We start from the raw sequence: 25218 nt of genomic DNA, 5'->3' as shown, positions 1-25218 counted from the left end.
GTACCCCTAGAAGATTTTCCACTGGAATCTCTGACCAGTAGGATGTGATTTTTAGTGGCTATAATGTGTGGTTGTTGTCAGAGTGAATTAGAGGTGTTTCTTTGAGCATCACCTCATCATCAGTTTTGCAAGCAGGGATTGTGCCTAGTCATGCCGCCTGCATTCACTCCTACATTTACCACCATTTCACAGGGAACAGGGAATTATTCTTCTACACATTTTCAGCCAAGATTAAGTGATCAAGACCTTAGATGTGGATACCACAGTGTGAACATACATCTCTTAAACGACAACCTTTTCCAAAGGGGATTATTTATTTGGGCTTTTCAGCCTTGGCCATCTACTGTGACATTAAGTAGATGGATCAAGCATGTGATCACAGTGGAGCCTGAACATTCTGCTGCTCTGGTAGGTGAGATGGGTCTGCAAACTGGAGGGGTTGTGGGCTCATCAACAGAACTGGAGGGTATGTACATATCAGACATTTATAGGGCTGCCAACGAGGTATCCCTGTTTATTTGTATATAGCACTAAATATGTCATATGGAAACACAGCTACTGGGTTATTTACTATTCCTGTAAATTCCCAGTCACAGTTCGTTTTCCTCCCGTCCCATGATTAGCTTGTGACTTTGAATCTCGGCTTGTGATGGACTAGAAGTTCTAGAGGTGGAGCCTCTCTTTAACCCAATAAAAGAAGGGGCAATAGTAACAAACATTTGTTTTCTTGTCTCTTGGCAGCAGAGGTCTGTCGATATGTTTGATTCTTCACTATAGTTAGGACAGTGATGATGAAGAAGATGAGGAAGATACAGGATAAATGTCAAGAGGATTAGTGGCAATTGATCAGGGCATGTGTTCTGAACAAAAGGACCAGAGCTAGGGAAGCACTCTGAAAACTATTTAGGTGGGCCAAACTGAAAGCTCCAAAGATAACTATAGCATCTGGGAGCAAAGCAGATGTTTAATTTTGCAGATATAATAGCAGCTGTAGTTCTTACAGCTTGCAAGAATGTGTTGTTTAATCAGGTACTTGTGGCTCAACAAATTAACTTCTCCCCTCAGGCATGGGACCAATATGCACATCACAATGAACAAATCCCTGCTAAGCATGTTGTAAGAGACCATTGTTTAAAATGTTATAATGTGCCCCTACATCTGTTAGCAATGTAGGGGCATATTATTTAATTTTAAACAATGATCTTTTACTGCAGACATTGCTCATATTTCATGATTGTTCGACATTTGACACTTAGCAATGTTTGTTCTTTACAGATTTATCCTTTCTGACATATGCACACTAGACTTCCAAAAACTGCTGTCTGGCACTTTTTCATGGCAAAGCCATCTACGACCATGCGATCAATGGAACTGGTTTTGTCCTGTCATTTCAAAAGAGTAGATGGCAAAGTGCAGGGAGCTAGCTGTCTCTATCAAAGGGGTTAATGGAAACCTTTCAGTGGGAAGCACACAGAGGAATTCTCCAGGTGATATGCCAGCTGGAGATATGGCTCAATGTTACATGCCTTGTGGAATTACCATGGCAAGGGTGTAAATGCTTTTGCTTTTTTATGTTTTTTTAAATATAACATTATATGGGTGATACCATCTCAGAAAGGGTGGTCTGCTAACCAGACCTCCATTTTCTTAAAACTCCATGCCAAAATCCTATTGACACATGCTGTGCTGCATCAGTCTCCTCATCTGCAGCACTTTCCCTGCAGTGTCAATGTGCAAAATACAGAGGTCACAGGTGCTCTTCTGACAGCTGCTATGACAACCAAGTCACTGTAGTGCAGCGGCTGCATTTAAATTCTCCACCTTTGTACCAAAGTAATTATGAGGAATGATCATGCTAGTAGCAGGTTTATCATTAAACATTAGCCATAACTGGGTTGGAGGTATGGTAGATGGTAATTCACATAATTATTAAAGCCACGCCTGACCGGAAACATAAACATGCCAACATTGTGAGCCCAGGTCTGCTGTGGAAGGGTTGTGTGTATTCTAGTCAGATAGTGTGGCTCTGCCAGTCAGCACAAAAAGAGACTGAAAGACTGTGCATCTGTTTTGATCCTTTGTGAGGTCATGTAACACTTCTCGCCAACATGACAGCATCTCAGCAGGAGCTGTTTTAGGAAACAGGAACACAAGAGCCCACCCTAAACCAGCTGTAGCCTCACACCAGGGTGTTGCTTACCAAAGGGCAATCTGAGTGGCATGCAGTGGCCAAGGGAAGGGGCAGAGTTAGTGTAGTCAGAGGGAGCACAGAAGACTTGTGGGCTTCTCTTTCGTTCTTGTCTCCCACACTTCCTACAGCGCAAAGCACTTAGGGTAGGACTCAATAAGGCAAACACCACTTGTCAGAAGGGCAGGGATTGAACCCTTTAAAGCAAGTTCTCTGTTGCATTTTAAAGAGGGGGACTCCCACTGCTTCTTTGATAAATTCCTGAACTTCAAAAAGAATACATTAGAACCTCTCTTGGAAGAGTTCACCTTTCCAAAAACCCTCTGCAGTGAGGTGAAGATTGAGTGTTCCAAGGCAAAGGCAATCTCTGCTCCCTAACCACTCCCAAGACACAATGGGGGTGCTGCTGGAGCAAGACCTGTCTCAATGCCACCTACACTAGTACCCATGACCTCACTGAAGGGAAATGACCCCTGCAGGTGTTTGCAAGCCTCCCCATGTTAGAAAGGTGAGTGAAAGGACGATATATTGTCTATGAGCCTCTGGATTGGGGCTCACCGCATCCAGAGAGCCAGAGCAGCCAAGATCCATGTGTTTTGCCATATGACCACTTTGAGCATTCTCTGAACCAGGTTTGACACCTGTCAAACCAACAGGAACCACTGGTGCTGCGTTTGGCACTCTCTTGATGTACGAACTGCTGTTACTGCATCTTAGAACCAGTTTGCAGCAACACCTTATAAGCTGAGTGCATCGTCAAATTAGATGCTTGCCACTGCTGGAAGACTTAGAACTGCCACGTCTCAACCAAGCACCTCAAGTCACCAGCATTTTCGTGGTTTACTCGTGATCAAACTTTGAACCGATCCTAGTGGCCCCATAGATCCTCTTTACTAGAACATTGCATTGAAATGCAACAAGCATCACTTTGAACCCGGCCCAATGCCTGCTCTCAGTCTGGACCACCGCGACTTGCTGCATCTGAACCTGATTAGAACCACTCAAACAAAGATAAAAAGCCTGGTTTGATGCGGTTGTACCTGCTGTAAGGAAGGCATGGTATCAACAGTAAGACAGCAAAAAGAAAACAAGATGAAACCACCTCGTAGTTTATGACGCTCTCAGTTGACTCAAAAACATGAGCAACGAAAATGTCGTTAGGTTGCACTCTTTTTTATCATCGTATTTTCTTTTTCTTTGTTTTCTTTTCAGAAAGAGAGATACTATAATTCTCATATAAACCAGAGTCACTGTAAAAATTGAAGGTGATGTTTAATCCACATTCCTACTTTTCGGTTACAAAATGGTATCTTTTAGGCAGAAATAAGATACAGTTACAATTGCATTAAGCCTATGCATTTCAGTGTTTGACACCATCTTCAGGGCTATGCAAACTTAAAGAAATCATTTACAAGGAAATATTGCAATTTAAATTATATACATACCATGCTATGATAGTAATTTTCGTAATGGCTGAAAAAAACAACAAGACAAAAAAATCTTGGTCAGCAACTGTCTAAGTATAACATGAAAGTGCAGATTCACTTATAGTAATAAGAGTTAAAGTATACGTTTGTGATTCATACCTCATTCCCACAGCCTATTTTGCTATGCCTTCATAACCACGTGTAACCTGTATGTGAAGTCATATGATAGTAGCGGTGACCTGAAGATATACATATATTTACGGATCACAGGATTATGCATAATCTTTTCAGTGCCCTCATGATCAGGCAGATATTTCTTACCTGCAGTGTCAGGTTGCGTGTATCACACTGTCATGGCCACCGGCCCAGAAACACAGACCCCGCACTATCAGGGGACGAGGGCAAGGGGCAACACAACTTTTATTTGTCCCTTTGTGATAATACAGCATACAGAGCTCAGCTGGACTCAGTCCTGGCGCCTTTGGCCTTTGGCGACAGGCTCATGAACAAATATAAACTGACACGTTATTTAGTGCAAAGTACTTTCTTTTCCCTGCAAAAACCTCCATGTGTGTTTATTCGGGCGTGGCCGCTGGCGGAAGCTGTATTACACGTGCAGCATCCTTTAGGAGTGGCAGGGTGGGGCTGGTAAGCCAAGGCTAATGGACGTGGCCAGAGCTAGACTGTATAAACCCGCCCAGCCTTCATGCAAGAGCTTCGCGTTATTCTGCACTGATGGCAGCTTAACGCTCACCGCCGCCTGAGCGCATCTTACCTTGTTTCCAGCTACCAGCCTCAGCATCTTACCTTGTTTCCAGCTACCAGCCTCAGCATCTTACCTTTGTTCCCAGCTACCAGCCTCAGCATCTTACCTTTGTTTCCTGCTACCAGCCTCAGCATCTTACCTTGGAGCCTTCTTTTTTCTTTGGGCACGCATCATTGTTGACTCTGGCATTCATCATCCATCTCCAGACCTCCGGAAAGCAGCGCTCCAGACCCAACATCGTGGCCCAGCGAGCAATCCATCTGAAGACGGTGCCTGCAAGGAAAAAAGGTAAGACAAGGTTAGAATTCGCTAAGACATCACGTTTAAGGTCGCGCTTTTGACAAATCTTCGCACTCAACCTTAAAATATCACTCACCTTCAGTCAGAACATCGTGGACTCCATTCTCTTCCCATTTGGCCTAGCTTCATGCACCGGAGGGCCGCATTTCATCTGTTGGGAGAAAGCAGAGGAAAGACATCATTAAAAGATAATGACAATAATCAGGAATCAGCATCACAATATTTTAAAGCCAAAAGATAATTATCATCAGGAGTGGTTAAGCCACAGGTGGTCTGGGCTGCCACGTACAATGGACAAGTGAAGGAACTCGGTCCATCAAGACGCGCCTCTGCAGTGAGAAGAATGACGGAGAGCTCATCATCACTAATCAACAGGTGAGACGATATGGGTTGGCGCATGCTCACCACACTTTGGGAAGAAGGGTTAGAGAGACACATCAGTCACATAGCAGCATTCTCACGATCTCTCATATCCACGCAGGAGCAGTGTCAATAATTGTCACAGCCCACAGCATATGTGCATGGGAAGAAGCCTGACAAGGGTGATCCAATTCCAGGGAGGGCTGCAACCGTGCCCCAACGTCCCCGCAGAGACCAGGTAAGCATAACAGAACGCGAAGCCACTACGAATCTCTGCCTGGGCTGGGTGTTATGGAAACCTCAGAAACAGACCAGTTGGCTCAATTATTGGGGGAATTACGGGCTGAAGTCCATGCCTCCAGACAGGAAAGCAATGCTTAAAGGAGGGATCTTATTGTAGCTCGAGAACGATCGGATGACTTGGCAAGACAAATGCTTCAGGCCCACGCGGGTCAGGTCCCACTACCTGGACTTGCCCAGCCTCCCATGCACAGCCATCACCACCAGTTCAAGTGGTTCTTCCAGGTGCAGTGCCACAGGCTCCGCCCGAACGCTTGACTGGCGACCGTAATAAGTACGCTATATTCATGAACCAATGTTGCCTTCATTTTTTGTGCCGGCCTGGGGCTTTTCCAAACGATCAAGCCAGAGTCGCATTTGTACTCTCATATTTAGGAGGCAGCACAATGGACTGGTCGATACCATTAGTAAACCAGGATGATCCGCTACTTCGAGATTTTGGGGAATTTCAGCGGGAGATGGAGAAATTGTTTGCAAGGCACACTCAAGGTCAAGCTTTGGAGGATTAATTATTGTTACTCAGACAGGGAAACCAAGACCTATTGACCTACATCGCAACCTTCAATCGCCTCATAGCACAGACAAACTTCTGGTAAGAAAAGAGGACTATGCTCTTTTATTGAGGGTTGCTTGGGGAACTTAAGGATGTTCTAGCCCAAGTGATAAATCCCCCCGAGGGATGTGCGGAATACATCAACTTGACTGTGCAGCTAGATCACAGATTGCAGAATCGAAAAATGGACCGCACAAGAACTGAAGGAAGGTTGGTCTATATGCGACCCCGGGACAATCAAACCAAGTCCCACGAACAAACTGAACCAATGCAGATTGGTGGATTACAGAGTCCTATCACCAAGGCAGAAAGGGAGAAAAGGAGGCAACAACAGCTCTGCTTATACTGTGGGAGAGCAGGACATTTCCTCAGAGAATGTCCGGTGTAACCACCTAAGAAATTAGTTGGACTACTGGACAAAGGCGATGAGGAAAAGGAACAAGGTTCAGGAAACTCCAACTCCCGGCAAGCGTAGGGGTCCACTGGTTGAGCGAAAAGAAGGAATCCATACAGACCTCACATCTAGTCATCTCGGTACTTTTGGTTAACCACAAACAACCGTCAAAAATACATGCCTTACAGGCATACATTGATAGCGGAGCTGTGGGAAATGATATTGATCAAGATCTGGCTGCACGATTAGGCCTTCGTCTCTGACAAAAGCTGAAATCGGAAAACGTCACAGCAGTGGATGGTTTTCAGTCATCGTCTGGGCCTGTGACGCAGCATACCGAAAATGTCATGCTTATGTGTCAGGACGGTCATCAAGAAGACATTACCTTCGATCTCATTGGTGCTCCTCAGTTCCAGATGATATTAGGAATGCCATGGCTGGAAACCCACAACCCTAGGATCGACTGGCGAAAATGAGTTCTGACCTTTCCTCAAGAGTGTGCTAACACCTGCTACAATAAAAATGTGGGCAACCTGAAACCAACGACAAAATCCATTCTGGGACTCACTGGTTCCTTACCACCTCAATATCTGGATTACCAGGATGTTTTTCAGAAGGAGCAAGCAAACATCCTGCCTCCACACAGGCATTACAATTGCCAAATTGATCTGGTGCCCGGAGCCCAAATCCCCTGCAATCAGATTCATGTCCTAACAGAGCAGGAAAACCAGCATCTAAAATCTTATCTGGATCAGTACCTAGCTAACGGCTTTATCCGCCCGTCTAAGTCCCCTACCTCCTCGGTTCTCTTTTTATTACCTACAAAAGAGGGCGACTTAAGAACGTGTATTGACTATAGAGCGCTTAACCAGATCACGGTAAAAAACAGATATCCACTGCCACTTATTCCGGAGCTTCTGGATCAGGTAAAGAATGCTCAAGTTTACACAAAACTGGATCTACGAGGAGCCTATCATCTTGTAAGAGTTAAAAAGGGGGATGAGTGGAAGACGGCTTTTTTCCGTACAAAGCATAGTCTTTTCGAATACCAGGTTATGACCTTTGGGTTATGTAATGCCCCGGCAGCGTTCCAATTTTTTATGAATGACGTGTTTCGGGAATTGTTGGACGTTTGCGCACTTGTCTACATTGATGACATTCTCATTTACACGGCTTCCAAGGAGGACCATGTCGGCCATGTACGAGCAGCATTGGAAAAGCTTCGACAGCATTGGCTGATTGCCAAGTTAGAAAAGTGTTCCTTCCATGTAACAGAAGTTGAATTTTTGGGCTTTATGCTCACACCACGTGGAGTACACCTGGACACACGCAAGGTGGATGCTATCCTTCAGTGGCCATCAGCGACATCCACAAAAGGAGTACAAAGTGTGCTCAGATTCGCCAATTTTTATCGTCGGTTTATTCCTAGGTTTTCGCAGATAGTACATCCAATTACCTCCCTGTTGATAAAGAATAAGAAATTCCTTTGGTCTCCAGAAGCAGAGAAATCCTTCCAGGAGCTGAAACTTGCTTTCAGCACAGCACTAGTTCTTCGACACCCTCGACCGGACCTGCCATATGTGGTCGAAACAGATGCCTCCAACGTAGCCATTGGGGCGGTATTGTCACAAAGGGACCCCAAAACAGGACAATTATATCCCATAGCATTTTGGTCCTGTATGTTTTCTGCACCCGAGTTGAACTATGTGATCACAGACAAGTAACTGCTAGCGATTAAGGCAGCCTTCAAAGCATGGAGACACTACCTTCTTGGGGCAAGACATACAGTCACTGTTGTCACGGATCACCACAATCTGTAATACGTGAAGAGCCAAAGAGCCCAATCCTCACGCCAACTTCGTTGGGCTCTTTTCTTTGCAGAATACAATTTTATCATCACCTACAGACCCAGAGTACGCAATGGAAAAGCAGACGCTCTGTCACGCATGAGTGAGGACAAAGAAGCTTTTACCATGACTGAGCCCATGGCCATCATTCCTGAGGAACGAATCCAAAACAAGATTGCTGCAACCACCTGTTTGGACGACTTGAAAACTGATCTCTGCTCTCAGATGAATAAAGCAACATGACAGGAAGGGCTATCTAGAGGAGACAATACAACATTGAAAATGATCTACTGTACTTTCAAGGGAGACTATACATTCAGGACAAAAAACTGCAAGATCAAATACTAGCAAACTATCATGATTCACTAGTGGAAGGACATCCATGGATTGCCAAGACTCAAGCCAAAATACAAAAAGTTATTGGTGGCCAACTTGGAGAAAAGACATTGCCCAATTTATCACGACATGTGGTGTCTGCGCGCAACACAAATCTCAAAAACTAAAACCAGCCGGGTTACTGCATCCATTGACGGTACAGCCAGCACCGTGGCATACATTGTCAATGGACTTTATCACAGATCTTCCTCCCTGCAATATATATAACACCATTTTAGTTGTTGTGGATTTGTTCTCCAAAATGGGCCATTTTATCCCATTAAAAGTACTCCCCACTGCTTCCGCCCTCACCACCGTGTTTTTGGAACGGACTGTCAGATTACATGGGTTTCCATCAGTACTAATATCAGATCGAGGAACTCAGTTTGCCTCTGCACTCAGGAGGAGATGCTGTAAGATAGCCAAAATCAACCTCCGGTTATCCACTCTCACCATCCTCAAACCGATGGCCAAACCGAACGGACCAAGCAGACCTTGAAGCAATATCTAAGGTGTATGTTGCAACAAACTGAGGAATCCTGGAAAGACATACTTTGGTTGACCGAATATGCTTACAACAATTCCATCCACATTAGCATCGGACAGACTCCATTCTACACAGTGCATGGTCGACATCCTCGAAAGTCCATTTTGAGTCACTTGACGAATTGGAAATGCCAACAGTGAGTACCTTACATAAAAACATCACTCGGATTCTTAAAGAAACAGCTGAACATTTGCCCAGAGCTAAAGAGAAGCAGAAAAGGTTTGCAGACCGACACCCAAAGGAGGCCCATATTATCAGGTCGGAGACAAGGTTTGGTTAGCCTCCAAAAACATTCCTCTGAAAGGACCACAAGCCTTCCGTCCCAGGTACCTGGGCCTTATCCCATCAAAGCCGTGATAAACCCTGCATGAAATTCGAACTACCACCAAACATGCAATTCCATCCGGTATTCCGTGTTTCTCTCCTGAAACCAGTGAAACCAGGAACTCGGATTGAGTCACCACCTGAGCCCGACATCATAGAAGGAGAACCAGAATACGAGGTCAAGGCTATTCCGGATTGCAAGATAGTACAATCTAAATCTTACTATCTTATAGAGTGGAAGGCTTATGGACCTCAAGTTCGTACCTGGAAACCCAGTGAATTCATCCACGCTCAGCGTCTGATCAGACAATTCCATCTCGACAATCACACCAAGCCAGGACCAGGAGAAAGAACACCCGTGAGAGGGGCCTTGAGGGGTTTGCTGTCATGGCCTCCGGCCCGGAAACACAGACCCCGCATCATCAGGGGACGAGGGCAACAGGCAACACAACTTTTATTTGTCCCTTTGGGATAATACAACATAGGGAGCCCAGCTGGACTCAGTCCTGGTGCCTTTGGCGCCAGGATCATGAACAAATATAAACTGACAGACGTTATTTTGAGCAAAGTACTTTATTTTCCCTGCAAGAACCTCCACGTGTGTTTATTCGGCGTGGCCACTGGGGGAAGCTGGATTACACGTGCAGGATCCTTTAGGAGTGGCAGGGTGGGGCCGGTGAGCCAAGGCTAATGGGCGTGCCCAGAGCTAGAGTATATAAGCCCGCCCAGCCTTCATGCAAGCGCTTTGCGTTATTCTGCACTGATGGAATCTTACCTTGTTTCCAGTTACCAGCCTCAGCATATTACCTTTGTTTCCAGCTACCAGCCTCAGCATCTTACCTTGGAACCTGCTTTTTTCTTTGGGCACGGATCATTGTTGACTCTGGCATTCATCATCCATCTCCAGACCTCCGGAAAGCAGCTCTCAATCCCCGACATTGTGGCACGGCGAGCAATCCATCTGAAGACAGTGCCTGCAAGGGAAAAAGATAAGACAAGGTTAGAATTCGCTAAGACATCATGTTTAAGGTCGCGCTTTTGACAAATCTTCGCGCTCAACCTTAAAACAACACTCTCCTTCTGTCAGAGCATCGTGGACTCCATTCTCTTCCCATTTGGCCTAGCTTCATGCACCGGAGGGCCACATTTCATCTGTTGGGAGAAAGCAGAGGAAAGACATCATTAAAAGATACAGACAATAATCATGAATCAACATCACAATATTTTAAAGCCATAAGACACTTACCATCAGAAGTGGTTAAGCCACAGCTGGTCTGGGCTGCCACATACAATGGTAGTGAAGGAGTTTGGTCCATCAAGATGCGACCCTACAGTGAGAAGCAGGACGGAGAGCTCACCATCACTAATCAACAGGTGAGACTATATGGGTTGGCGCATGCTCACCACACTTTTGGAAGAAGGGTTCGAGAGAGACAGCAGTCACATAGCAGCATTCTTACAATCTCTCATATCCACGCAGGAGCAGTGTCAGCATATGGGCAGGGGAAGAAGTCTGACAAGGGTGATCCACTTCCAGGGAGGGCTGCAACCATGCCCCAACATCCCCGCAGATACCTGGTGACCGTAACACACACTGAGGAAAAGCTGCGTGTTCGCTCGGCTCTCCTCTGTATTTAACTGTAGTCATGGAGACTGGGCGGTAGAAATTAAATACATGTGTTTTTTGTGAACTTGATGTGAAAAAGCATGCGTCCACATGGAGACTCATAAGCTCATAAACATGTGACAATTGTTTGAGAGTAATGTCCTGTGAATACTTTAAAAGCCCACATGTGTTTTGTTGTGGACTTGATGTGATGAAGCACAGTCCACAAGGAGACTCACAACCTCACAAACATGCGACAAATGTTTGAGATGAATGTCCTGTGAACACGTTGAGAGCTCACATACGAGTTGTGTTGAAAGTTGTAAGACCACTGGGTATATTTGGTTGCACTGGTTATCGAAACTAGATTCTAAAAGCATGAGATACCTAAGAAGAGCCAACTGGATCATAACATTAGATATAAGTGAAGAAATGTAAATTGACACACAATTGTGCACTCAATTGAATAGAATAGGTAACATGCAACTGGCTTTTTATTATGCATGTTGATTATGCATTCTGAAATATGCTAAACACAGTGTGGCAGATGAGTGATTACACCAAGGTTCGCAAATCATGCATTTGGCACAGTATGTAGAGCCACAACCGTAGGATGCTGTATGTGTGCATGAAAAAGGTTTCAATTGAACCAAATGCAAGGTTGTTTAGCCACGAAATATATATTCACGGAATCCCGACCTTAGTAATACAGCATTAGACTAATTGGAGAAATGCAGATGAATTAACAGTTAAAGTGGGAATATACAGCCAGATTCACATTGCTATTCCAATAAGCGATCATCATTTTACACACGAACAAGGTCTTGGGCATGCAATAGCGTGGAACGCCACGTAACCATAACAAGGTAGTCATGTTGACTCTCCCGCCCTCCCACTGCCATGGGAGGGTGGGACGCGAGGCGTACGTGCACCGGCACCTAGTAGCCGGAGTGCGACTCCTCGCCCAGTCTCCATGACTACAGTCAAATACTGAGGAGAGCCGAGCGAACACGCTGCTTTTCCTCAGTGTGATACATGCAACCTGACACTGCAGGTAAGAACTATCTGCCCGATCCTGAGGGCACTGAAAAGATTATGCATAATCCTGTGATGCCTAAATATATGTATATCTTCAGGTCACCGCTACTATCGTATGACTTCACATACGGGTTACACGTGGTTATGAAGGCATAGCGGAATAGGCCGTGGGAATGAGGTATGAATCACAAACTTATACTTTAACTCTAATTACTATAAGTGAATCTGCACCAGTTTCATGTTATACTTCGACAGTTGCTGGCCAAGATTTTTTTGTCCTGTTGTTTTTTCCTGCTGCTACGAACGTTACTTTCATAACATGGTATGTATATAATTTAAATTGCAATATTTCCTTGTAAATGATTTCTTTAAGTTTGCATAGCCTTGAAGATGGTGTCAAACACCAGAATGCATAGGCTTAATGCAGTTGCTAGACCACTGTATCTTATTTCTGGCTAAAAGATACCATTCTGTAACCAAAAAGTAGGAATGTAAATTAAACATCACCTACAATTTTTACAGTGACTCTGGTATATATGAGAATTATAGTATCTCTCTTTCTGAAAAGAAAAAAAGAAAAAGGAAAATACAATGATAAAAAAGAGTGCAACATAACGACATTTTCCTTGCTCATGTTTTTGAGCCAACTGAGAGAGTCATAAATTACGAGGTGGTTTCACCTTGTTTTCTTTTTGTTCATTTATTTCGAATCCTTTTGTCATGGGATCAATTATTTTTTTTTTTAAACTTTATTTATTGAGCTTGACACTACAACAAAAGGGCGAGCAGTATACACATCATCTTCACTACACACAATGGGATATGATACACACAAAGCATCTAGGGAACCAGCAGACAAAGCAACGGTTAAGGTCCACAAAAGAATTGCAGTAACATACAATGCACCTACTTAAGAAGGCATCGGGATGTGGTAGGAGGACCGCTAAGGAGGAGATGTAGGAACGGAATGGGGACCAAATATTCCTGGCCTTGAGACCAGTGGTTGCAGTCCTGCCCAGATCTCCTCGGTGTCTGAGGCCCAAGTCATAGCACAAAGCCATTGGGAATGCGTGGGAGCCCGGGACGGAGCCAGCACAGCAAGATGCAGCGCACCAGAAAAAGGAGCATGCAGAGCCCTGCCAGTTTCCTGGAATCTCGGCCCAGACCAGGGAATTCATGAAAGAGGCATTTTAGCAGGCATGGGGCGAAAGTATAATCTAGAATGTCAGATACAGTAGAGCAAACCTCTTCAAAACTGAGAGAGGCGCGGACATGACCATATCAAATGCAAGTATTTTGCATCCTTTGAACCACATCTTGGGCATCTGGGGGGTTGGTCGTTCAACATATGATGTAATCTAATTGGGGCATAGTGGAACCTATGAAGTACGTTAAATTGGATTAGTTTGAAGCGGGAGTTAAACGATATGTCGTGAATCCGAGAGCACATACTCTCCAAGCGTTGATCAGTTATTTCAGTGTCCAGGTCCTCTCCTCAGGAGCTCTTGAGTTTGTCAAAGGAGGGGATAGTTATGGAAGGAGGTTCCAAAGGGGAAGGTGCACCTTGAAAGGGTTGAGAAACTCCGACTAGCTTCCATATTTTAGATAAGGCCAGTGTCATGGAGCCTACGGGGTTAAGGGGGTCGAACTGGACACGCTGAGGAGAGAGGACTAAGGAACGGATATCCCAGTCCTTAACCGCAAGTTGCTGAAGCCTGGTATGCGGTGAGGATTTGTCAGGATAAACCAGTATGAAGCGTATTGCACTTGGGCTACCAGCCAATAATTTCTGAAGTTGGGGGCACCAAAGCCTCCCCTAGACATGGGAGTAGTTAATGTGTCCATCTTAAGACAGACTGCACCAGAGTGCCAAAGGAAGGTATTGACTGTGCGATTTATTGTTTGGAAGAATTCCTCACCAGGCCACAAGGGGATATTAAGGAACCGGTACAAAAGCTGGGGGAGTACGACAATTTTCAGAATACCGATTCTGCCCACCACAAAAACTGGCAGTTTAACCCAGCCCATGCATTTCCTGGTGAGTGTGGTCAGGTAATTTTGATAGTTAGCCGCATAGAGGAGATTAGGTTGGCGTGCAACCACAACTCCGAGGTAGGTGATCTCAGTCTGCGCCCATGTGAACCCCAACGGGTCTGGCAGGGGAAGTGTATCCTCAGTGAGTGGGAATAAAGTAGATTTAGTGCAATTCACTTTGAGTCGCGATATTTGACGGCGTATAGGGAGATGATGTCGGGAGGGCCAATCAGTCTCAGCACCCTGTGTGAGTACATTTGTCGCATCCTATCAGCTATGGCTATAGCAAAAATCAGAGGAGAAAAGGGGCAGCCCTCCCTCATGCCTCTAGCTATTTGGAAGAGGGATGAACATCTATCCTCAGTGCGAACCCTAGCCATTGGCTCGGAATAAGGTAGCCTGACCCAAGACTGAAAGTGGGGCCCAAAATTGCATTTCTCCAGGACCCGCCATAGGTAGCTGCAGGAGACAAAGTCAAATGCCTTCTGCATATCGAGGGCAGCCGCTACTGCTTGCGTGTTGGAGTCGATCCGGCTAATGATATTGAACAGTCGATGCAAATTGAGGGAGGTGGAGTGCCAGGGGATTAATCCGGCCTGGTCTGGGTGAATTATGTAGGACATGTATGGGGCCAGTCTTTTAGAAAAGATCTTAACATCACAGTTGATGAGGGAGAGGGGTCGGTATGAACCGCATTGAGTGGGGGGTTTGCCAGGTTTAAGTAGAACCGAGATTGTAGCTTCCCGGAGTGTGGGAGAACACCCAGCCCACATGATTCCTCCCACAGTGCGTGTAGGTAGGGGACCAGGCGGGCTTTCTATTGCTTGTAAAATTTGACCGGGAGGCTGTCGGTTGCAGGGGCCTTACCGGAGGCCAGGGAGTCAATGGCCTTGGAAATGTCTTCAGTGGAAATAGGCATATCAAGACAATCCCTAGTCTCACCGGACAGGTCAGAGAGTGGGAGGCTATCTAAGTATGCAACGACTTCAGCCATAGAGATACTGTCAGCATTAGAATAGAGGGATCCGTAGAAAGATTGGAATTCGGCATTGAGAGCTTGTGCCGACAGGGCCAGGGTGCCATCAGGCCTCTCTACGGCCGTGATGTGGGGCGAGCCGAACTCCTGGCGGAGGAGCCTAGCCAATACAGGGCCAGGACGCTCCCCTTCGCGGTACCTATGGGCAGAGTGGAAGTTATCGAGAAATGTCCTTTCCCGTTCCGCATGCACACGGAATGTGTCTAGTTCAATGCCGGTATTGGAAAGGGTATTGGGAGACTGTGATGAGGCATATTGGGTCTCAAGGGAGGAAAGTAAAGATTCACTCTTTGAGATGTCACTGTGAATCACTCTGAGAATCCCTGATTCCTTGGCGATTGCTATGCCCCGTATGTAGACTTTGAATGATTACCAAAGGGTAGCATACAGGCGGACCGAGCCCGAGTTTAGCTTAAAGTAGTCGTCTATAGCAGTCTCTAATCCCACCTTAAAGGCAATGTCTAAAAGAGAATGTGGTTTCAAAATCCATGAACGGGACCTATGGTGATCAGTGCCCCAGCTAAGAGATAGTGACACTGGGGAATGGTCAGAAAATGTTCTGGGAAGATTTATAGCATGCGTGACTGTTCTAATGAGTATGTCCGGTATGAGTCCTCTGTCGATTCTTGAATGCGAGCCGTGAACAGAAGAGTAGAAGGTGTATGTTCGAGATTCTGGATGCAGTAACCTCCATGCATCAGTGATCGTCATCTGGGCCTCTATGTCAATAATGGCTTTAGACGCTCTGGAGAGTTGACAGGGTTTGGAGCCCGATCTATCCAGATTTACATCTAGGATAGTGTTAAAGTCCCCACCTCAGAGTATTGGAACTAGGGGTATCCGGAAACCAGGGAAGCCAGCTGAGCGTAAAAGTCAGGGTCATCTATGTTAGGGCCATAGATGTTGAGTAGCAATATCTGCCTATTCAGTAGGGTGCCAAAAAGTAGAACATAGCAGCCTAGGGGGTCCACATGCAACACCTTATGCTGGAACTTAATACTCTTATGTATCAGGATCAGGATTCCACGATTCTGGGTAGAATAATCAGTGTAGAATCTCTGGGGTCCCCATGATTTAGCAAATCCCTCACAGCCCTGACTCCGGGCATGAGTTTCCTGTGAAAAAAGCAATTTCACACCATGTCGTTCGATATATAACTGCAACTTATGCATCTTCACGTGATTACCCAGACCCCTAATATTCCAACTCATACAGACAAGGTTGTTGTCAGTCATAGGCAAAAATGGGTAATACAGCATGTTGAATTAAAAGCTGGGGCCTAGCTTCAGGGTAGGAATGGATGAGTTCCTGCCCATCTGTGTGACCCCCTAGCATGTTTGCGTACTCTACTCCCTCATTGCAAGTCAAGCGTTTTACAACATAACTCCCCACCCGTCCCACCCCCAACCCTCTCCCAATCAGAGAGGTGAAAACCCGGAATATCTCTAACAAACCCAAAAGTAACAGCATCAGTGCCTGGGGGGCTGTGTATTGGCCATGAGCAGCGGTGCCTCCGAACTGGGAACAACCTAAACATATTCGTGGTGTAGAGCTTGAGGGGCATAAGCAACAGGTAGATAAAACCAGTCAGCGTAATTGAGCAGGAAACATGGGGAAACAATTAGTTAGCTCAGAGTAGGTAGAAGGCTAGAAGACCTAATAATAACATGCTCTGGAGTACACTAGAAATTGTTATAACATTCCTAATAGGCGACGTAACCAGAACAAAGATACTGAGACGGAGGCGGTCATCCAGGGAAATGTTCATCTATAAATTTGGAGGCCTCTTCAGAAATGGTAAAAAAATTAACTTGATTTGTGTGCTCAATCCTGAGCTTTGCCGGGTACAGCATTGAGTACTTGACCTCCATGTCTTGTAGCCTCTTCTTGGAAGCTAGGAAGGTTTTATGTTCCTGTTGAACTGATACAGAGAAGTCAGGGTACAAATGGATTCTGGACGAGCCAAGAATGAGTTCTCCTTTAGCTCTCGCCACCCGGAGTAATGTATCCCGGTCACGATAGTTTAACACTCTCACAATGATAGGGCGGGGAGGAGCACCCGGCTTTGGTTTTGCCGTCAGGACAGAGTGGGCCCTCGCAATTAAAAACTGTGGGGTGAGTTTCGGGGTATCCAGGAGCATAAGCAGGTGCGTTCAACAAAGTCCTCCATGGCACTGTCAATTTTGTCCTCAGGGACCCCAATGATGCAGATGCTATTGCGCCTGGAGCGCGATTCGAGATTTTCATTCTTCTTAGTGAAGTCTAACACCTGTCTAGAAAGCGTGGTCACCTCTGCATGGAGGGCAACAATGTCATCCTCAGCTGCCCCTACCCTTGCCTCCACCTCCGCAACCCGGCTATCCATTTCTTCCATGTGAGCTGTGATTGATGATATAGTTCAGTTCATGTCATCAAGTTTGGAGTGAAGGGCTGTGAACCCTTCACCTGCATGTAGTCCATCATCTTCTGCGATGCGGTGGACTCAAGAGGCAATGAAGTGGCGGGCTCCAGATCGGGATCGCAAACATGTTGATTGAACTCTGCTTTTTGTTGGCCCCTTTTGTCATGTTATCAGTGAATTCCTCAGAGGATAGTTGTATAGCGGCAGTGAAATGATAGTGCCTCAACAGGATCAGGCAGCTCGCCCGGGGCGAGAGTCGCTGCTCAAAGGGGCAGTCCTGCACTGTCTGAGGATACAAGAAGTAAAAGGTTGGTGGGCTCAAGGCCGCAAGTTAGAGGCTTGGATGTATATAGCGGGCTGACCTCGGGGGGGTTGATGTGAGAGCCCAGCAACAGTAGATCATGGAGGCAGAGGGGTCAGCCTACAGTGAAGCATGCACCCCCAGAGCAAGAGGAGACAGACACTGCTGCACCACTGCTGGATCCAATAACAGAGTGGACGGGAACAGCCTCCGGACCGCCCTGCCCACTCCTCTCCACAGTAGACCAAGGTGCAGCAAATCCGTTTACAATGATAACTGTGACTTGTAGAGTTAACGGTACCACCAGAAGTGGATTGTGGCCTCCCACATAGATTAGGACTGAGGATAGTGACTAAGTAAATTGGTGCTGCCAGCTGGATCATCAGCATTTGTGGGAGCCCTGAGACAGATGGGTAATGGAGACTCAGTACGGTGCAGGTGCTATGTTCAGTGTATCTCCGCTTCCGTGCAGCAGGAAGGAAAAGGGAGTGTTCAGCCAGGAGACTGCTGCCAGATATGCTGTGAGAGGGCAGCCAGTACTTATGGCTAAGCAGCGTTATGCTAATCAGTGTGCCTCCAGCCAGCAATTGCACAAGAAATGAGCGTATCGTTCTGTGTGTGAAGGCTTGCGGACATCTGGCCAGGGCCATCCGCAGTAGTTAGCGGTTTAGGGGCAACCTGATGAATGTGCTGCTCCGGCAGCACAGCACCGCCCTCCCAGTGCTCTCACAGCGAGTAGGGCCCCTGGGGTGTCCTCCGTGCCCCCAAAAGAGCCCACCATGTGGTATAGGAGAAACAGGGAAGTGCGGCAAGCAGCCACAGAACACCTGGTTCCGGGGATCAGTGCCTGCTGTCGTAGTCAATGGCAACGGTTCCAGGTCATACTCCGCGGCTCCCCCGGGTGTGTCAGGATTTTGCTGGACACAGCAAATGGATGGGGGGATGCGGTAAGTCGAGGTTGCGGCCCCTTCCCGCGGTCTGCTACTCCCCGATCCGTCGTCGAGTCCTTCAGAGCCGCAGCGCTCTCAGAAGTCCACCAATCACCGCTGGAAAGTGTGGAAGATGCCACCAAGGTGACTGCTGTTGCCAGCGATCGGTCCTTATGTAGTGCACCGCTGGTGTCTCAGTTACATCGGCAGGTGTCTGGAGGTGCTGCATGCCGTATCCTCACCAGGATGTCACCAAATAATTGCAGGGCAGCAGTCCCTTCATGCGAGCAGCGCCAGCAAGGGGAGAGCGGGAGGGTGCGCGGCTCAATGCAGCAGCCGCCCCTCCCCCAGCAGGCCTGTGGATCCTCGCCTCTCCAGTTTCCGACAGTCTGCTCACCTCAGAGGCGCAGTGCGGGTCTCAGCCAGGAGGCCAAACGGCACTCCCAGAGCATCTATTATCTGCGCTGTAGTTCTTCGCCCGGGGACACCAGTCAACTGGCACATGCAGGGAGATTATCGGTAGCAGCTGACAGGTTTTTAGGTGAAACCGCGGCACCAGTTCGTCAAATATTGCCGATCAGGATTTTCCCCAGGACGGAGCTAACACTCAGGCAGCCATACTGTTCAAGCGCAACAGCGCCCACCAACCCCCTGGATTAATTCATTTTTGACAGCTCCAGGTTAAAATTAATTGGAAATACGGATAGAATTGGAAATTCGCAATTGCAGAGAAAACTTGAACTTTATATGTGGTGCTCGCTTCTACTCTTTTCACAAACAATAGTAAGATAGACAAAGTGACCACAGTTCAAGGGTGTTTACTGAACTTCAACAAGGGTGTGATAAACTCCTATCTAATCCTAAATCTACAGATGGGAGCAAGATATGACCATCAAATGATAATAATGCAGTCCTAGTGGAGTCTCGTCAAAATAAAAGGGCCTATACTAAAAAAAAATATTGCCAGTCCTTACTGCTAAATACAAACAGTGAAAGATAGTGTTCATGAAAAAGAAAGAAGTGTTCGCAAAATGATATGTCAGGGTGTTCAGGCCGTTGGCATCCCTTCCCCACGTTTTCAGCATAGGGCAAGGCAGTTTATTCGAGCAAAGCACACACTCTGGCTTCTTCGGCACAAGGATACAGTCCCATTACCAGCATCAGGGCCTTCTATGCCAAAGTCTCTTTACTTATCAAAGTCTCTTGATTCAGAGCGCCTGATTATCAAAACAAAACACAAAGTTCCTTTCCACTTATAAGTTCTCAATTCAGGTGATTCACCCTGGATCCCCCTCAGCCAAGCTCAGATTCCTTTTATATCACAATCGTTACTGTGGATCCCCCTCTTCTGGGCTCAGATCCTCTTTTTTACAATGTTCAGAGAATATTCTTTCTCAGGTGACTCATGGTTCACCCAGGATCCCCCTCAGGCGGGCTCAGATCCTGTTTTATGTCACAATTAGTCTCTCTCAGCCGGACTCGGACCAATTTCAGTTTGCATCAAACTATCGAAGACTTTCAAATGTGCACAGGGTTTAGCTTGACCCATTGCTGGACCACTTTGATCTCAAAATTCCCTTCTCCCAGTTGTCAACCAGTTGGATACTTAACAGAGACCTTCGATAAGCACCCATGTGGCGCTGCACCACTCTGTCTACAGTATCTTTCTAGGCCTCCAAAGTTCAATCACTCCTTTGGGTTTCAATTATAATTCCATCGCTCCTCACATATGTTTCACACACTGTTCTATTTAGATTTCTTCATACAATGTTGGCACTTGCAACCTTGGTTCTTACATAGGCTGGTCTGGTATCAGTCTCTCTGACTCACCAGCTGTGCTGTCTTTACTGGCGCTGCTTTGTTATACGAGCCAAGGACAGTACCACAGCGGCAACCGCTCCTCCCCACCTCAGTTATCGGCGCGCAAGAGCCCCGCGTACCTCCAACACACAATGCAGGTTTCTTCAGCTTTAGTCCCAGGTCTTAGGTTTCCTATCTTCTAAGGTTCATGAAAGTAACGGTCTGTAAAGGTCCAGGGCACTTCCTTCCTTGCAACCCTTTCTGATCTCGCCATCTTTCTCCTTGTATTAAACTGCCCTCTTGGAACTACTGCTTCCTCGTGTGCTCTGCCTTGCTCAGAGTGTGCTTTTGTGCTCTGCCTTTTATCCGTGTGGGGAAGTGTGATGAAAGCCGGGATTGTGTAATGATCTGTAATTGATGACTTTGCCTGACCATTGTTCTGGGACATGTCAGGTATACGGCTCTGGTGTTAGTCCGTTTTCGCTCACTGTGAGCTGTCCGTGAGAATGTGTTTGTGTCGGGAAAGGGGGTGGGGGTTCCTAAACATCCTACCTGGTAGGATGGGGAGAAGGTGTTACAGGGAAGGGGATACCACGTCTAACAATCCAGTGTCCCATTGCCACTCCCGAAAAACCCTCTTCCAGGTGATCCTCCCGCACTGCTCCATCCCCAGTGATTGGATCCAAAAGCAATGCCCGTGTTCTGGCCACCTGGATGACAGAACGCCAGGGACTAGTGGGTGAGAAACCTTAAGGTTTCTCACACAGCATAGAACTAATTAAGGTACTGTTAGAAGTCCCCAGTCCTATGGTCCATTTGTAGAAACCAATGAGATTTGCTAAGTCCCTTTTGCACCTTTTTCACCAAGAAGCATTTCCTTTTGGAACATTGTGGTATTTTTTGCCTTTTCCTTCCCTGCCATATATTATGAGGGGTCAGAAATGAGAGACGGGCACAAAGAGGTAACTTTCTCAACATTAGTCATTTTATTAACAGAAAAGGGTTTTGGGTAAAGTCCTAACTTTCCCTTTCCTAATGAGAAATTCCCTTCTTATGAAATTAAAATGAAAGCAGGCAGACCTTGTGTTCAAACTCAATCTGACCCTCACACTAACATATACAAGCAAAAAGTCAAAGGTAAATGTTTCAAAGTTCAACTCAACAAAAATGTGAAAAGAATCTGACATATAACTTCAAACAAAACCATCCTTGTGTACAGGGGTTGGTTCCCTTCCCCGGGATTGTTTCAGGAAAACTGTTCACAATGTTCTGTATCAAGACCAGTCTCTTGAAGGCAACACAAAAGGTTCCTTCCACAGCATGGGTTGGCATTAAGCAAAGAGGAAGTCTCTCCTAGTGAGAATTGTAAAAGAAAATGTCTGTTCCACAACACTGGTTGAAATAAGGTAAAGGAAAGTCTTTCATACTTTTCAGGATGGCTAAACAAATGTATTTTCTTCAATAGTGAATCAAGTATGGCAAATGGCAACTCTTTTTAAAGTTTCTGGTTGACAAAATGATCTCTTGAAACCACAACTTAATATGGCCAAACCTTTCTTTAACACACCAGTTCAAAGTGAGTTTCCCGGTATACTCCTCTGCCAGGAAACTTCTCAACTGAAAACTCGTATTTATTTATATTTATTAAGAACACTAAACCCGCAGGCATCAAGGTGCTGGTAACAACACAATCAAGCATAATCACCTTTCAGTCCAACATGAAGTCAAGCATTACAAATATAGTCAATGGCCGTCTGGCAGTGTACTTGGGTCAATTTGCACTCTGGAAAAAAAGGAAAGTCTTGAGATGTTTCCTGAACGACCAGTAGGAAAGTTCTGATCTCAGTGATAGAGGTAGAGAGTTCCAATTCTTGATATGATATGATAGATTATTTATAACGCGATTAATACCCAGAGGTTTCTAAGCGCGTACCCGGCGATCAAACCTGTGGTGCTCCGCATCGTCTTGCTTCCAAGGCGAGCATGTTGCCTCTGAGCTATCCTCCCGGGACTTGGAGTTGATAACCAGGAAGCTCAGACCTCTGGATCTCTTTCGCCTAAAGCTCGGCATGATGAGTTGGTGGGAGTAGAAGGAGCGGGTAAGTTTAGCTGATTGAGTTTTTAATTTTTTTTTCAGAGAGGTATGATATGATATGGCATTTATAACGCGCAAATACACAAGTGTTTCAGGTTGTGACGAGGCAAGGGAGGGGAACAGAGGGATGACAGAGACAGTGATCTTACTAGGTCAGGTGACATTGAGATTGCGCAAGTGCAAGGGAAGAGGGGAAGGGGAAAAGTGCAGGGGGGAAGGACGGGTGCAGTACATAGGATAAATAGTCAATAAATAAAAGCAATAAATAAGAACAATAAATAAGAAATGTGGCCAGCTGGTGGCGGTGCAAGGGTAAGTGCAGACATCGGGTGTCAAGTGCTGGTAGGGGGCTGTAGGGATACAGAAACAGCCCCAGGGTGCAAATGTTGCCAGGGGGGAAGTGCAGGTGTGCATCTGGCGGAGAGGGGACCTGGGCCCGAGAACAGATGGTATCAGGGGCGGTGTAAACAGACATTTGTGCCTGATGCCCAAGGTTTTGGAGATAATTTTTTCTCGAACTGATATCTTGGTTTACTCCCTTGCCAAGAATATCTCCCCTTTTGGCTCACACAGATCCCCTGGTGTACTCTCCTGCCAGGTATTTCTTTCCAAAAAACAAGCTTCACCACCTGATACTCTCATCGGGTCTCTCTGCAACATTTGCATTTCCCTTAAGTATCACATAATTGTACTTGTTCAACATCATACATTTGTTGACTTCAGTTGTTTCTTGTGCCAATGTCCCCCATACAGACATCCCATATATGAGGAGTTGTTCAAGATCTATCTGCCAACCTTTCTCTCACATTATTAAGGGCGATACAGTCACACACCCCAGAACTGGAGAAAAAATCAAAATTAAGGACTACTCTACTTGCATGTCAGAAGTAGTTATATACTGTATCAAATGCCCTTGTTGCCTACTGTATATTGGACAAACTAGCAGGAAGGCACGAGTAAGATGGAATGAACATAAATCAAATGTTTGAACCAATAACCAACACTCACCAATTGCTAGACATTTTAATCAAGCAAAGCATCAGATAGCACAAATGCGATTCCAAATTCTCGAAGTAGTGCAAATGAAGAACATTAACATAAGCGCTACCAAAAGACTCGAGCAACGTGAAGCATATTGGATCGAAAGACTTGATACGGTATCGCCCTGAGGGCTTAATGAAGAACTGAATCTACACTGTTTTATATGAAAGAGTCACCATCTAGTTGATTTTGCCTTTTCTTAACTTTCTCTCTTTCTTTCACAGCAAATGTGTTTAGTAACTAATCGCACTGGCTGTTGTCAAGCAAGACATAAGACCCTAAATCATGCCATAAGGGGTTTACAGCTAGGAGAATGACATTGATGAGAGTGGCACAACATTGCAAGTAACTGCAAGGAATGATTGGTTCAGTTTCTAGTACTTGTGCACTCTGTCTCTTCTTGGATAGGTATATTTGTGTAACATATGCACATAACCCAACAGGACTCATATGTTGAACATCAGGATGAGTCAAATACTTTGCTTCTGAACCTCTCTATTGCGCTCTGCATTAATAGCTTTGGAACTTACGGTCTTTAGATGTTTGGAATATGCCATGAAATGTTCATTACTAGATCTGTATTCTTTTGTAATCCTTTTTACTTACAGCCCATTATATCTGACACGACAATTTCTTTTGGTTTAATGTCAGGTTTAGATGACTCCAATAGACTTATTTACTCTTTTCCGTTACCTTGTTTGCCTTTATTTTTATTTTTTTAGATATACTGCAAAAAGATGCACATATTTTTTGTCAGCATTGTAGTTACTCAAATAATTATTAGCCGCAATCTACTCCCTGTTGTTTTGCTGTCATTTCATACATTAACAAAAGCGCATTGTATTGCTATTATGTAAATATTCCATACACAAGCATTTCTTAGATACACTCGCGCTCTCCAGTACACTACCGTTATTTTTCTCTACTTCTAACTCCTCGCCGTTGCTGTCCTTGTCAGTAGCCTACTGTTTTTGGCTTTCAGTAACCGCTGATGCATACATAACTTAACCCGTTGTCACGTCTATATAGCATGAGACGGTAGTGGCTTGTTTCCATGACTCCGATCAACATCAGCGTAACATTACGCAACCACGTCATGCGTCTAACAAAAGCGTCTCCATGACAACGCCCGCATTTATCCACTAACAGCTCACGGCCAGAGTAAGACCACGTCTGACTGTGTCTCCGCTTTCATTTCAGCACTACGGGGTAGGTGACCCATTAAAGTGTATTTATGCCCATGCATTTGTGTATGGCCAGCTAGTGAATGCCATTTTGACACTCAGATTTCCTTTGTTTGTCAGGCGGGATTATTTGCGCTCTGGTCGTTTTTGAACAGAGTGTAAGATTACATGCACCTAGCTTACAGCAGCGCTGCTGACAGCCTTAATGGCTTTCATCACATTCCTGCAATAAAATGAAGAAAGCCTTATCTTTCTATGAGGTAAGCTTTCTCAGTTACTATACCAGTTTACTTTAAGTAATATGAGGCACTTTTAAATATTTTACCACGGCATCTTCCCAACCTATTTTTGCAGATGGAATTGTTATAAGTG

Source organism: Ambystoma mexicanum, chromosome 5q (assembly GCF_040938575.1).
Source record: "Ambystoma mexicanum isolate Mex_15411 chromosome 5q, UKY_AmexF1_1, whole genome shotgun sequence".
In the NCBI taxonomy this organism is placed as follows: Eukaryota; Metazoa; Chordata; class Amphibia; order Caudata; family Ambystomatidae; genus Ambystoma; species Ambystoma mexicanum.
This window is presented reverse-complemented; position numbering follows the sequence as displayed.